Below are 15,815 nucleotides of genomic sequence, written 5' to 3' on the forward strand. Positions count from 1 at the left end.
CTCAGCGAGCACATGATTGGAAATTGTGGGCACACAGACTGTTATTTTCTGTCCTTTAAAATGGAATCTTGTCTGATACTCTTCTGTCTGTTATTTTAATGAAGATGGTACCCAGTTTAATGTAACAGGTTAATGTCGCCATTAAAATGGGGGATAGAGGAATGCTGTATGAATGCATTAACCATTTCTACACCATGTGTAATTTCTAGCCTATATTTAGTTACTACTGTAGGACAGGGTTGGTGCCAACCAATCTACTGACTTGTTTTTGAAATGCTAATTAATGTGCTAATTAAGTGGACAGAACTCCACACGCTTATCTCTTTTAAATGGCCTGCCTTCTCTCATTCAGATCTGGAATCCTCTCTTCAGTGGACAAGATTTCAGCTGTGTGTTCAAACTCCACTCAAAGGAGACTGCAACAAAGAAATTCCCCTTACTGTACCTCACCCTTACTCTCCCTAGGAGCCCAGCCAACTTTCCACTCTCTCTTGTCAACAATTGACTTGTTTTTAGTTTTATGTTCTGCCAGTTATTCACTTACATACTTTAATCTGCTGGGTACTGCCAGCAACGGAAAATAGCCTTAACAGTAAGTAGGTGGGCTTAACACTGTTGAAGTCGGGGCCTGTTATCTCTCACCTAGAGAGAAATCCAGCCTTGTATGTTTCCCGTCAACTTCATCATACAGATGTTATATGAATGACTTACAGGAAATTCATTTTATTACAGGAAATGTGATATAAACACAAGGGGTTCAATTTGTGGTTCTTATCCTCACTGATGATTTACTGTAAACAAAATAATGACTGAAAGGGAATGTTTAAAACTTCCCAAACTGACTGAATAATTACTGTTGTTAAAATATTTCACTGAACACTTAAAGGATAGTCCCTACTTTGATTTAAAACGTGTTTAAAAAAAACAATTCCACACTTGTATGAATGATGTCTCTTATTAAGCAGCTGGATGTTTAATTATGGAAATACAAACTTTCTTGGGTCCCAAACAATGTTCTTATCTGAGGTTTTGCTGTTCTTTTTCAAGTTCTTGCACATATGCTGAGCAAGTCACAAGACAGATTTCAGAAGGTACATAAGGAGCGCCTCATCAAAGTATATAAAATATTAAATCACACAGATAAGTGTTCATTTTATGCGGTCAGAGGAGCCTTACTAGATGGGTGCACAGCTTGTAGAAATTTACCCTATAAAGCAAATCCAGATTATTCTTTCAAAGTGTGCCAAGAAAGTAGGACCAGAGGGCATAAATGGAAATTAGTCAAAAGTAAATTTAGAACACATTTCAGGAAAAACGTCTTTACTGAATTGGAGTAGAATTTATGCTTTGGTCGCAGAGGCAGCGGGGAAAGTGCGGTGTTCGACTTACAAACACTCAAATCCCAACCCATTGAGTCCCGTGCAAATACCAGGATTAAACCAGCATAGAGCACCGGCATCTTGAGTGGTGCTTCAAATGCTAGAACAAATCAGGGACCATCTTGCACTTAGGGTCACCAAAAACTATCAAGCTACATCCTGTTGAGCCTCGGCTTTGTGGGCCAGGGTTCATTATATATGCACAATGAGCTCCCAGCAAGATTGAAGCCTACCATTAGGAACTCTCACAGTTGGGATGGTGAGATTTCCTGTGCACAAGCAGCAATTTAAAGGGTCAGACCATGCATTTAAAGGTAAGAACACTTGCTGTACAATTGCAACTTTTAATTTGAAGCTGTGATGGTGCCATGCCAAAAAAAAATAATATGCAGATTTGGAATTTGGCAGCAATGAGGTTTGTGAAACTTTGGGTCAATAGCTCTCTCAATTCAATCCTTCAGCATGCTGAAGCTGGCTGAGAGAGCAGCAGTACCTTTGAGCTTAAGGTAGCTAGAAGTGCATCAAAGGAGTGATGCCCTCTTTGGCATTCCAGGTTACTCTACCCACAGGAGAGGACTACAGAGTGCCTGGGATAATATGGTGGCCATTACGAATGCCCATAGCACCATGCACATGAAGCCTGATGTGCAATAACTTTTTTGGCATCAGAAAATATGCTCTCCTCAACCTGTTACACATTTACTGTAACTCCATGTAAAACATTTAGAAAATTATACAACACTTTCATTGCTTAACATGCATGCCTGTACTTCTTCAGGGCACACTTTCCAAGTACAAGTCAAAATTGTGTCACACTTACAGCTTTAACAATGTTCCCTGAAATAATTCTTCCAAAACCTATCTGCATGATGATCATTTACTCACACATAGGCTGGGATTCAGTTGTGGAAATCCTTGGCAATGAGATCATTGAAGGAATGGGAAAAGGTGAAGCCAAAGGCCTTCCCCAAGCTGAGAGCCAACATCATCCTTTTTCCTGTTGTTCCTTTTCCCCATACTCACTCACTCTCCCATAGGCATACAGTGCCATCGCCATTATATATAGCATATTGCAAGTAATATTTTAGAAATGTCATGAGGCCAGCATTTTAATATTTGTTCTGTTTCTATAGATGTCCCCCAAATCCAGCCACAGAAGAAGCCTTGGCATTTAATCCATTTGAGATGGTATTACTGAGTGAATCACAGAGCAGAAATGAGGAGGAGCATGTGATTGAGACAATACAGGGGTAGGAACTTCCTGCCAGAGGGGCAGCTCACGCTCTTCCTCGGCTTGCAGAGCCCAAGATTAAGGAAAGTTGCTATCTGAGCACAATTGTTTGCTTAAGTCATCCCACCCATTTTTGGGAATTAAAATGACCCCCATAGAGGCTACAGCACAAAAACAGATCAACTGGTCTATGCCAGTGTTTATATTCCACATGAGCCTCCTGCCATTCTAATTACCACTTTCCACTCTGCCCCCATATCTCCTCTTCCTTGTGTGTGCATCAAGCTTTCTTTTAAATGCATCAATGCTGTCTGCTTCAGCTCCATGTGGCAGCGAATTCCATGTTCTCACCACTGACTGTGTAAATAAATTCCTCCTAAAATTCTATATTTGATCTATTAGTGGCTATCTTATATTTATGCCCCTACTCTGGACTCATCCACAAATGGAAACAGTTTCTCCGCGTCCACCCTATTGAACCCCTTCGTAATTTTAAAAGCCTCCATCAGGTCTCCTCAGTTTTCTCTTTTTCAGAGGTAAGAGCTCCAGCCTACTCAATTTTTCATGATAGCTGCATCCTCTCAATTATGGTACCATTCTTGTAAATCTTTTCCAGACTCCTTCGATTCCTTTTTGTAGTATGGTGACTGTTGTGTCTCCTTGTGTTCTTATACAATATATATTACAGACACTTTTAGTTCATTTTAGTTAGTGCTTTTACTAAGCTGTATTCTTGCTTTTGCTACAGTGCTGCCGCATGGTGCGGAGTGATACAAGATGTCCGACGCTGCACTGTGCACTGCCCGTGCACAGTGTGCCACATAACAATATAACTACACCATACCAAAGTAGTTCCATACCAAAGTAGTTCCATTTAACGATGTGATACTATAACAATGTAAGATCCCTCTTTCTCAAAAAAACTAAAACATGAAATTTAACAATTTAAATGAACAAATATATCTAAACTATTATTATCAACTACAAAGAATCGTGAGTTTTTTTTTATTCGCGATATCGCTCAGGTGGTTGGATGTTGTCCCTCCATCTTGTGGATTTAGTGGTGACCATTCCTCTCTGCGGTGTTTTGGTGTGTTCCACTCTCATTGTTGTTGTTGCTGTCGCCTTTGGAGTTGGAGTGTGCATGCTCGTGGTTGTTTGATTTGTAGCGCTTGTTTCTGGTGTTGTACTGCTTGTGGTAGCTGGTGTTGTCAATGTTGCTGATGTTGTCTGCTGCTTATCCAGTTCAGGTGAAGGTCTGATGTGGAGTCTGTTCCGGCTGTATTGGTTACCAGGTTCAGTCTCTACGAAGTAGGATCTTGGAGTATCAGCTTTTCCAATGACCTTGGCTGGATTCCAGGTTTTCAACACCGGGTCTTGCACATGCACTGATTGTCCATTCAGCAATTCTGGTAGCATCTTTGCGTGTTTATCGTAATGTTTGCTTCCTACAATTTGTGCTTCTGCCAGCTTTTGTCTGAAGTCCTCCTGGTCCTGGGGAGGATGTATTTTTGCTGGTAGTGTAGTCTTAAACTTCCTCCCATTCAGCAATTCTGCAGGTGATTTCATGTCTGCTTTCAGTGGTGTTGATCTGAGTGATAGGAGGGCAAGGTCTTGGTCTTCCCCCATCTCACTACTTTTGATGAGAGTTCTCTTGACAGTCTGGATCTGTCTTTCGATGAACCCATGTCCCCTTGGGAAATGTGGGGATGAAGTTACTATTTTGAACCCATACTTTTCTGCCAGAGCTCTGAATTCACTCGATGTGAACTGGGTTCCATTGTCACAGATTACCTTTTCCGGGATTCCTTGTTCAGCAAACAAGCTCTTTGCAATCCTGGTGGTAGTTGTGGCTCTCAAGTCTTTCATCCTTCTCACAAAAGGAAACTTGGAATAGTAATCTGCCACTATGAGATACCATTCTTGATTGCACATGAAGAGATCTGCCCGACAGTGTGCCATGGTCTTGACGGTATTTCACTAGGTATCATCTCCTCTTTCTGTTGTGCATTTCTGTATTTCTGGCATCTACCACATGCAGAGACCATCTGTTCGATATTTTTGTACATGCCTATCCACTATACAGCTGATCTGGCTCTCAGCTTGCATTTCTCCATTCCCATGTGGCCTTCATGTATGAGATGGAGAAGTTGTGTCTGCATCGTCTTTGGCACGATGATCCTCAATCCAGCAAGGAGAATACCGTCTTCTACTGCAATATCATCTTTAATCATCCAGTATTGACGAATTGTCGCCTGTACCTGCTGGATTCTCTCCGGCCACCCCTGTATTACTTGTGTGAGTTGTTGCAATTCCTCATCTTTGCTAGTCTCATCTCTGATTTGACTGAGCTTTGTAGGGGTAACACTCACTAGGTGGTGGATTTTTACTGTTAGGCCCTCCACCTCGTGTTTCTCATATGGTGACAATGGAGACAACGCATCTGCTAGCACCATTTCCTTTCCTGGCTTATATTTAAGCGTGAAGTCATAGCTTTGGATCCTTAGAAGTAGTCTTTGCAGTCTTGCAGGCGCTTTGCACAGATTCTTCTTATAGATCTGTTCTAGTGGATGATGGTCACTCTCTATTGTAAATCGCCTGCCATATAGGTATGTATGGAATTTCTCGCATCCGTACACTACTGCTAATAGTTCTCTTTCTATGTTGGCATATCTCATCTCGGCTGATGTCAAGGCCTTTGACGCGAAAGCTATCGGCTTTCCTTCCTGCACCAGAGCTGCCCCTAGTCCTCTGGTAAAGGCGTCTACTTGCAGAGTGACTGGTTTTCTTCTGTCATAATATGACAGACTTGTTTCCTTGCACAATAGTTCTTGAAGTTGTTTGAAATTCCTTTCGTGCGATTCAGACCATTGGTATTCGGCGTCTTCTTTCAATAGCTCTCTGAGATTTGTTGTATGTTCCGACATGTGTGGGATGAAAGAACTCATGTATTGGACCAAGCCGAGGTAACTCCTCAGCTCTTTCTTATCTTTGGGTGGTTTCATTTCAGCAATCGCCGCAATCTTCTCTGGACTTGGCTTGACTCCCTCTGGTGTATAAATCATACCGAAGAATTGGCATTCCTTGACTTTATCTATGCACTTGTCTGCATTTAACTTGGTGCCAGCCTTCCTGGTACGCTCCATGGCCTCATGTAGGTGCATGTCATGGTCGCTTTCACCTGCTCCATAGATCTGAATATCATCAGCTATTCCTATAGCTCCTTCACAGCCTCTGTATGTCTCATCTACTTTCTGTTGAAAGATATCTTGACTGACCTTTAACCCGAATGGTAGCCTCAGGAATTTGTAATGCCCAAATGGTGTGTTGAATGTTGTCAGTGTTGTTGATTCCTCATCCAACTTCACGTTCAAATATCCATTTCTGGCATCTAGTTTTGAGAAAACCTTGGCTCCTGCCAGTGATGGTGTAACCTCCTCTAGCATTGGGGTGGGATAGTGGTCCCTCTTTATCACCTGGTTTAGATCTTTGGGGTCCAAGCATATTCTGAGATGCCCGTTTGGCTTTTCTCGTACCACAATTGAGTTTACCCAGTCTGTGGGTTCAGTGACCTTTACGATCAATCCCTTTTCTTCCATCTCCTTTAGCTCTCTTTCAAGCTTTGTCTTCAGCTCGATGGGTACTTTTCGTGGAGCATGGATAACGGGCTTTACCTCTGGGATGATGGTGATGTGGTATTGGAAATCTCCGAAACATCCCACTGTATCATCGAAACATTCCGGATACATGTCTATCAAGTCTTTTTTACTCTTGATTTGTGGGCGGTTCTCCAGTGGGGTGTTGCTGCCTATCTTCAGTGACGTTTCCGTCAGCTCATGATGCACTGAGATCAATCTCAACTTCTCGCAGCTGTTTAATCCCAGGATCGCTGGCCCCTCAGTGTTGGTGACATAGAACATGCAGTTGATGTTCTTTCTTTTATCTGTCCCTTTGATAAAGGTTATCCTGAGTTGTTTAATCTCACTCCCCCCGTATGCTGTCAGCGTGACATTACTTGCCTTCAAACAACCGCTTTTCGGGTAGCCATCTTCTCTCAGGTTTTCGGGAAAGATCTACTGGTACAGTCTCAATGGGAGAATGTTGCTCTGAGCCCCTGTGTCCAGCTTCAACTTTAAGTTGGTGGTTGTTGTTATGTTCATTAATAAATAGACATTCTTATTATGAACACAGCTAGCTTTTGCTAGTTATTTTATTGAGCACATGTGGACTTGTACAGCATCTTGTAGAGGCTTCCATCTTGACTGCTGCCTTGTGGGTAGCCTAGTGCCTCATGGGTAATGTAGTCTTAATATCTATACAGCTGGGTAGTGTAGTCTTATATACATACAGCTATATACAGCTCTACACAGCTCTACGGCTCCACCTAGTGTCCACTATAGAATGACATGTTATTGATCATTACATCCCCCTTTCTTTGAGGTTTAACAAAATCAATATCAATCAACTTTCAAGAAAACAATAAAGATAATATCAGTAACACTTTTGTTAGTGCTCTATAAACATAAACATTTTCAAAACAGTCAGCACATTTTCAAAGCTTTACATTGTACTCAAAGATTAAGTCTATCAGGCTTTTTTACTTCACGTGTGGATCTTCTCAACACGGGTAAGTCTGATGTGTCTTCATGAGATTGTTCTGGCGGTGATTGACAAGATGCAGTTGCGGCATTGTCATCAATCTGCTCTTGTATAGATCGAGGTCTCCTTGCGATCTTTGCTTGGAGAGGGTTTCAGTGTTTCCTTCACCCTTCATGCCAAAACTCTCAATGTAGTCAATGCACTCTCGAAAAACTGCTGGCAGCTGGATCCCATCATACAGCATAGTCCTCTCAGCCGCCTCGGCTAATGGAACACCAAAGATTGGCCTTAGGGAAGAAGGAGTATCCACCGGAACTGCTTCCTGCTCTGGTGCAGGCTTCTTCTTTTTCTTTTTCTCTTTCCACTGCTTGGTACCATGTTATGTTCATTAATAAATAGACATTCTTATTATGAACACAGCTAGCTTTTGTTAGTTATTTTATTGAGCACATGTGGACTTGTACAGCATCTTGTAGAGGCTTCCATCTTGACTGCTGCCTTGTGGGTAGCCTAGTGCCTCATGGGTAATGTAGTCTTAATATCTATACAGTTGGGTAGTGTAGTCTTATATACATACAGCTATATACAGCTCTACACAGCTCTACGGCTCCACCTAGTGTCCACTATAGAATGACATGTTATTGATCATTACAGTTGTGGGCCGACCTTTGACCTTTTTTTTGATTTGGATGATGGTGTGCAATTCTCTCCTCGGAGTATTCTCCGCTCTGGACATCTCGTGAAGCTGTATCTTTATGGTTTCGGTGTTTAGTGCATTGTCGTGATCATCATCATCATCCTGCTCATCCATGGCATGGATATTGGCCCAGTAATTCCGTTCCAAACGCATGAGTACGGTCGGGGTACTCACGCGTCTGGCCGGAGGAAATGCCGGTTTTCAGCATGCACAGCGGAGAAAACCGGCATTTCCAGTCCTCTGAACGAAGGGGTTCAGAGGCACAGCGCGTGCGACTGCACAGGCAGCGCTTGCGCAGTGAACTTCGTCGATTTCATTCATGGATTCAGTGAGGTTAAGTCCTTACAAGTTACACTTGAAAAAAGCATGTGTAAAGTTGCTCGAGAGGCTGCGGAGGAAGATATATTTTATCGTGGAGCTTCTGAAAGGTAATATTTTTGTTTGGGAAAGGGAGGAAAGTTATTTTAAGAAATGCTGAGGTAAGTTTTAAAGTTTAAATTTTTTTTTTTAAACGGGTTTTCAGTACTGTAGGTAGAAGGAGCAATTGTGGCTGTGTGAATTGAATGTGAAAATGAGTGTTCTAAAATGAGTAATGTAACATTTCCAACACTTTTAAGAAAGAAACTTTTCATCAGTAATAAGTAATTATGTATGTATGTCCGCATATATTCCTTTACATATATGTATGTATGTTTTATATTCCTTTACTTATGTGCATGAATGTATGTTTTTAATTATGATTTTCCAATAAGTTACTTTCTCTGAAAGTCATAATTAAATACATACATTCATACACATAAGTAAAGGAATATATACATACACGCAAAGGAATATATACAGACATACATACATAATTACTTAAAAGAATATATTACTGATGAAAAGTTTCTTTCTTAAAAATGTTGGAGTCATTTTTACATTTAATAAACACAGCAAATTCAATTTACATAGCCACAATTGATCCTTCTACCTACAGTACTGAAAACCCGTTTTAAAAAACAAAAATAAACTTTAAAACTTACCTCAGCATTTCTTAAAATAACTTTCCTCCCTTTCCCAAACAAAAATATTGCCTTTCAGAAGCTCCACAATAAAAAATATCTTCCTCCGCAGCCTCTGGAGCAACTGTACTCATGCTTTTTTCATGTGTAAGTTGTAAGGACTTAACCTCACTGAAAGCATGAATGAAACCGGCGAATTTTACTGCGCACACGCTGCCTGTACAGTCGCACGCGTTCTGCCTCTGAACCCCTTCGTTCAGAGGACAGGAAATGCCGGTTTTCCCCGCATGCGCTGTGCATGCTGAAAACCGGCATTTCCTCCGGCCAGGCGCGTGAGTACCCCGACCGTACTTGCGCGTTTGGAAGGGAATTACTGGGCCAACATTTTACATGTCAATAAAATGAAAAATTTAACAATTGCACGATTTGCCCCCTCGCATCTGCGACTGAGGGTCCAAGGAGGTGCATTGCGCAAGAGGTCATCGTCGTACGTATCCTCACACTGTTCCCTTTCGGGAACTGCATGAAGTGGTGGAAGGATTTCTGGCCACGTTAACACTCCTTCTGTGACCATAACCATCTTCATACCAGCCATTAGGGTGGTTAGTCCTATGGCGCGAGGGTTTTACGGGCTCCCACAACCCATCCGAGGGGGGGGGCCACCCACACCCGCGGACGCAAGTATCCCGCTGGATGTCCACCCAGAATTTATAGTTGGAGCTCCGACTCCACTTGCCGGGACTGGCTGCAGCGGGGTTCGAAACCCTACTCCTTCTGGCCCAGCGGCGGGGATGCTTACCGCTACGCAAAAGGCCCACTCCGCGCAAAAGATGACACCCTTATGTTTCCTGCACCTTTTCCCTCCCCGTGACTGGAGCCCTATGCTGCCACTTGAAAGACCAAGCTATCATCTGTCCTTTTTGCGGCGCCTTGGACTTCTCATTGCCAATGATGAGCAGGCGCTGCACCTCCACCTCATTGAGGAGATTGCTGAGGTCATCATCAGTTCAATTGTGAGTTCTTTTAATGCCGTGAATTGTGCTCATTCCAGCCATTTCACGTTGCTAATCTGAGTGGGCCTTTGACGTAGCGGTAGCATCCCCACCACTGGGCCACACCGTGTAGGGTTTCGAACCCCACTCCAGACAGTCCCGGCAAGTGGAGTCGGAGCTCCGGCTCTAAATTCTGGGTAGACATCCAGTGGGATATTTGCGTCCGTGGGTGTGGGTGGCCCCCCCCCTCGTATAGGTTGTGGGAGCCCGTAAAACCCTCCCGCCATAGGACTAACCACCCTAATGGCTGGTACAAAGATGGTTACGGTCACGGAAGGAGCGTTAATCACGGCCAGAAATCCTGCCACCACTTCATACCGTTCCCCAAAGGGAACAGTGTGAAGACACGTACGACGACGACGTTGCTAATTAAATAAATGGAATGAAAAAAATGCTTTCAGGGCTTTTAAAAGTCCTGAAATCGCTTTAATTCTGTTTAAAACTACTTCAGATTCTTCAAAATAATTTAAACGTTTTTAAAAGTTTATAAAAGTTACCAAAAGCTTCTTAAAAATACAAAAAACCTATTGAAAATGCTGCTCTACATGTAAAAATGCTTTGCAGCTTGTGAGAAGCATTGGGGGCGTGTCCTTTTAAAATGAGACCTCAAGGGGCGTGTCTCACTTGCACAGCGCGCTCCAGGCTTCGCGCTGGCTGCACTCCTGGGCGGCGTGACGTCAGACGCTGCCCGGGAGTCAACATTTTAAAACAGCAATTCCAGGCGTCCCTGAAGCTCAACGGCCGGCGCGTCGGGTAAGTGCATATCGGGGGCTTGCACGCGCGGCAAGCCCCCGACCCGAATTACTGGCCCAATGTGTTTCTTTCTCTGGTTCTGCTGTCTGCCTTTGTTTTTGATGTATGTTCCTCCTTTCTTCGTTCTACACCTCTTTTCCCAGTGGTTTAGTTTGCCACATGCATTGCAGCTTGTTCCATATGCTGGACATTTCCTCTTGTCTGTGTAATCGTGCGGTCTTCCTCAATTTCTGCACATGTTTCCCCTGTTGTCATGTGCATGTCTTTGTGTGTTGTACTTTTCTCTCACTGCATCCACTCTGTTGTCCGTCTCAGAAGCTGTCCGCATGTCAGCCGTTTGAGAAATCAGCGTTTTCATTTGCTGCTTCATGGCTTCATGAGCTCTTGCAGTATCTATAGCCTCTGTTATTCCGAGCTTTTCTTTTCCTATCAGGGCTTTTTGTACCTCTACATGCGCTGACCCCCATATTAGCTAGTCCACAAGCCTTTCCTGCATTTCCTTAAATTTACACTTGCTGGCCTAATTTCTCAGCCTTGTCAGGAAATTGTCAGCTGTTTCACCGGGTTCCTGTCTTAGACTCTGGAATTTGTATCTGTGTATACGGTGATTGGATTTAGGCTCTAGATGGTTGCTGAATTTATCAAAAATTGTCGCTGGGTTTTCCTTTTCCTCTTCAGTCAAACTCCAGCTATTATACAAATCTAGGCCTTTTTCTCCTGTCGACAACAGAATGTAACTAACCTTTTCCTCGTTGGTAGTACCCTTCAGGAAGCTTTTGAATGTAAGCTCACATTTCTGTTTGAACTTGCGGAATGCTTCTACTATATCATCGGCTTCCCAGTTCATGAGGGGTTGCATTTGCACAGTCAGTGCAGCAGCAGCCATCATTTTAGTTTCCCGTACGATTCACTTTCAATCACCGCAGACACCGGCACTCACAATCAGCTCATAAAATCACTTTTCGTCTTATTCGTAGTTCGTATAGCAGAATTTGTACTCACTTATACCGCTGCCACCATGTTGTGTCTCCTTGTGTTCTTATAATATATATATTACAGACACTTTTAGTTAATTTTAGTTAGTGCTTTTACTAAGCTGTATTCTTGCTTTTGTTACAGTGCTGCCGCATGGTGCGGAGTGATACAAGATGTCCGACGCTGCACTGTGCACTGCCCGTGCACAGTGTGCCACATAGCAATATAACTACACCATACCAAAGTAGTTCCATATCAAAGTAGTTCCATTTAACGATGTGATACTAATAACAATGTAACAGTGACCAAGGCCTAAAATAAGTTAAACTGTCTGTACAGCAATGCACACAGTGTCTGTAATAAAACAAGGTAGCTGGAGGCAATAATATGTTGCGAGGAACCAGACATAGTAATCAAGGAGTGACATCACAGGACAGCAGGTAGGTGATTAGTTGGTTAGTTTTACAGCATTTTTTGCCCTCTAAGCTAGGGCAGTGGTTTAAACTAAGAGCTGGGGAACTATAACTATTATTTAATTCAATTAATTACTTAACTAGAACTATAAATAATCATTTGAATAAAAACTTTAACTAATTAAATTAATTCAGGTTATCAATAAGCAAATAAATAAAGAATTCTAGAAATGGCAGGGCAGGCTATGTGTCAGGACTGTATTATGTGGGGATTTTTGGACAGCGAGACTGTCCTGGATTCCCACATCTGCCGGAAATGTCTCTGCCTTCAGTCATTCTGGCTCAGAGTCCTTGAGCTGGAGAGCAAGTTAGAGACACTCCGAAAAATAAGGGAAGGGGAGGAATTTCTGGACAGTTTTATCCAGAATACTGTCACACCCCAGAGGAAAGCACAAGTTCAAGAAGGGGAGGGTGTGACTGCTAGGGAGATGGGTAGTTGGGGCATAGGAGAGGTTGAGAAGGAGGTCCCACAGACACGGGTCCTGTCCAACAGGTATGATGCACTCACTACCTGTGAGGAAAAGGAGAAAGACTGTGGGCAGGACAGCCACAATGCAGACCAAGGCACCAAGGCTTAGAAGGCTGTCCAAGATAGGGGTGGGGGGGAGAGCAGGATAGAAATGTGGTAGTGAGAGTGGATTCTATAATGAGGGGGATAGATAGCGTCCTCTGCAGCCAAGAATGAGAACCTCGAAGGGTGTGTTGCATACCCAGTACCAGGGTAAGGGATATCGTGAAAGGGAGGGGTAAATCCAGTTGTCGTGGTCCATGTCAGATAAACGATATAGGTAGGAACAGGGAGGAGATCCTGCTGAAGGAGTATCAGGAGTTAGGAGCTAAATTAAAAAGCAGGACCTCAAGGGTAATAATCTCTGGATTATTGCCCGAGCCACGTGCAAATTGGCATAGAAGCAGTCAGATCAGGAGAATTAACACATGGCTAAAGGGCTGGTGTGGGAAAGAGGGGTTCTTTTTCATGGGACACTAGCACCAGTACTGGGACAGGAAGGAGCTGTACCAATGGGACAGGCTCCACCTGAACTGGGATGGGACCCGTGTCCTAGCAGAAAAGATAAATAGGGAGGTGGCAAAGGCTTTAAACCAGTAAGATGGTGGGAGGTATCTACAAGAAATGAAACCAGCCTAAAGATAATCAAAACAGGAAAGGAGAGCATAGGAAAGAGTAAAGTAAGGGAGGACATTGATGGCCAGGGAATAAATAGAGTAATAGAACAGGAGAGTAAAAAGATGGTTAAAAATAAAGTGAAAGGAACTGCTATTAAAAATAAGTTAAACTGTCTGTACAGCACTGCACAATACAGGAGAGCTAGAGGCAATCATGTGTTATGAGGAACCAGACATAATAGGGATTACTGAGACATGGCTATAGAAAAATCAGGACTGGGAATTAAACATTGCAGAGTATAACATTTTTAGAAAAGATAGAGAGGGGAAAAGGGGAGGTGGAGTAGTTGTACTTATTAGGGATAACATAATGGCAGTAGAAAAAAGTGACACAGCTGTCAACAAGACAGAAATAGAATCCATGTGGATAGAGATAAAAGATAATAAAGGATCAATCACACTAATAGGGGTAGTCGACAGACCACCTAATAGTGGAAGGGAGGTGGAGGAAGAAATATACAAACAAATTAGGGAAATGAGTAAAAAGCATAGGTTAATAATCATGGGGGATTTCAACTACCCTGATATTAATTGGACAGAAGAGGTAAGTAAAGGGGATAAGGGAATGGAGTTCCTACAACGTGTACAGGACTCCTTTCTAACCCAATATGTAAGAAGCCCAACAAGGGAGGATTCACTATTGGATCTAGTAATGGGGAATGAACCAGAGCAGATAAGAAAGGTAAAAGTAGGGGAACATCTAGGCAATTGTGACCATCATATAATACGCTTTAAGTTAATAATTGTGAAGGACATAAGTATGATGAAGACCAGGGTAATAGATTGGAGAAAAGTTGATTTTGGGGGGCTGAGAATAGAACTTGGGAAAATAAATTGGACAACAATATTGGCAAACAATGACATAGGACAGCAATGGGAAATGTTTAAAACGGTGTTCAACAGAGTCCAGGAAAAATATATTCCACTAAAAAAAACTAAACACTAATGGGACACCATGGATGAATAAAGCCATAAAGGAAAAATTAAGGGTAAGGAAAGAGGCATACATTAAGTACATGGACAGCAGGGGAGAGCAGGATAAGGGAGCATACAAAGAAATTAGGAGAGGTCAAAAAAACAATTAGGAAGGCAAAGAGGAACTATGAAATTTAATTATCAAGGAACATTAAACAAAATAGTAAAATATTTTATAGGCACATAAATAAAAAAAAAGGTCAGGATGGGAATAGGGCCACTAAGGGATGGACAAGATAATACCACAGGCAGCGATAGAGAGATGGTAGAAATATTAAATAATTACTTTGCTTTGGTATTTACCAGGGAGATAGAGCAGGTGGACATGACATTGGATCATGAGATTAGTAATGAAAAAAATGCATTTAAAATATAAAGAGAAATATTAAATAAACTAATCAAACTCAAAGAGGAAAAAATCCCTGGTCCGGATGGTTTACATCTGTGCATTTTAAAAGAATCTAGGGAAGAGATAGCAGAGGCAATACTACACATATATAATAATTCATTAGAAAAAGGTGTAGTGCCAGAGGACTGGGGGATAGCTAACATTATACCTATATTTAAGAGGGGAGATAGAACATGTCCAATCAGCTTAACATCGGTGGTTGGAAAAATAATGGAATCCCTACTAAAGGAGAAAATAGAAGAACTTCTAGAAGCCAAAGATATAATAGTGAATAGTCAGTGACATAATAAAGACTCACTACGCACTTGGTTGTACATGAAGCAAGGCTTTAATCGACTTGTAACAAAACATGGAGCTCTAGTTAGTAGCCACTAGCTTCCTGTTTCCAGACTGTCTCTGGCCAAGCTGGGCCCACACCCTAGTATTTATACTCCTCGGGCGGCACCCTCAGCTGGCCGTTCAGTAGTACTTCCTTGTACAAGTTTCGATTTATGACAGTCAGCATGGATTTCAAAAGGGAAAGTCTTGCTTGACCAGCCTCATTGAATTTTTCAAAGAGGTAACAGAGAGAATAGACAAGGATAATGCAGTAGATGTAATTTATCTAGATTTTCAAAAGGCCTTCGATAAAGTAGCACATAATAGACTTATGAGTAAGGTCAGAGAATGCGGAGTCAGGGGACAAGTAGCAGAATGGGTAGCTAGCTAGCTTCAAGACAGAAAACAGAGAGTAGGGGTAAAGGGTAGTTATTCAGAATGGCAGAAGGTAGAAAGTGGTGTTCCACAAGGATCAGTGCTGGGACCACTGTTGTTCACAATTTATATTAACAATTTAGACTTTTGAATCAAAAACACAATTTCTAAATTTGCGGATGACACCAAATTGGGGGGATAGTCAATACTGAGGAGGACTGGAACAAATTACAGGAGGACATTAATAAACTTGCAGAATGGGCATATAATTGGCAAATGAATTTCAACATAGATAAATGTGAGGTATTACATTTTGGTAGGAAGAATAGGGAGGTCACTTATTACTTGGAGGGTGCGAGTCTAGGTGGGGTAGAGGAGCAAAGGGATCTGGGA

The 15,815-nt window shown here is 42.3% G+C and overlaps 1 protein-coding gene across 1 annotated transcript in view; it reads right to left on the reverse strand.

Annotated features, from left to right (window-relative positions):
• Positions 1 to 15,815, reverse strand: part of LOC147112763 (trafficking protein particle complex subunit 3-like) — a 53,953-nt gene that overhangs the window by 14,940 nt on the left and 23,198 nt on the right. The gene's annotated exons all lie outside the window — the stretch shown is intronic.

Source organism: Somniosus microcephalus, chromosome 9 (genome assembly GCF_052327205.1).
Source record: "Somniosus microcephalus isolate GS21.2 chromosome 9, FLI_Smic_1.0, whole genome shotgun sequence".
NCBI lineage: Eukaryota > Metazoa > Chordata > Chondrichthyes > Squaliformes > Somniosidae > Somniosus > Somniosus microcephalus.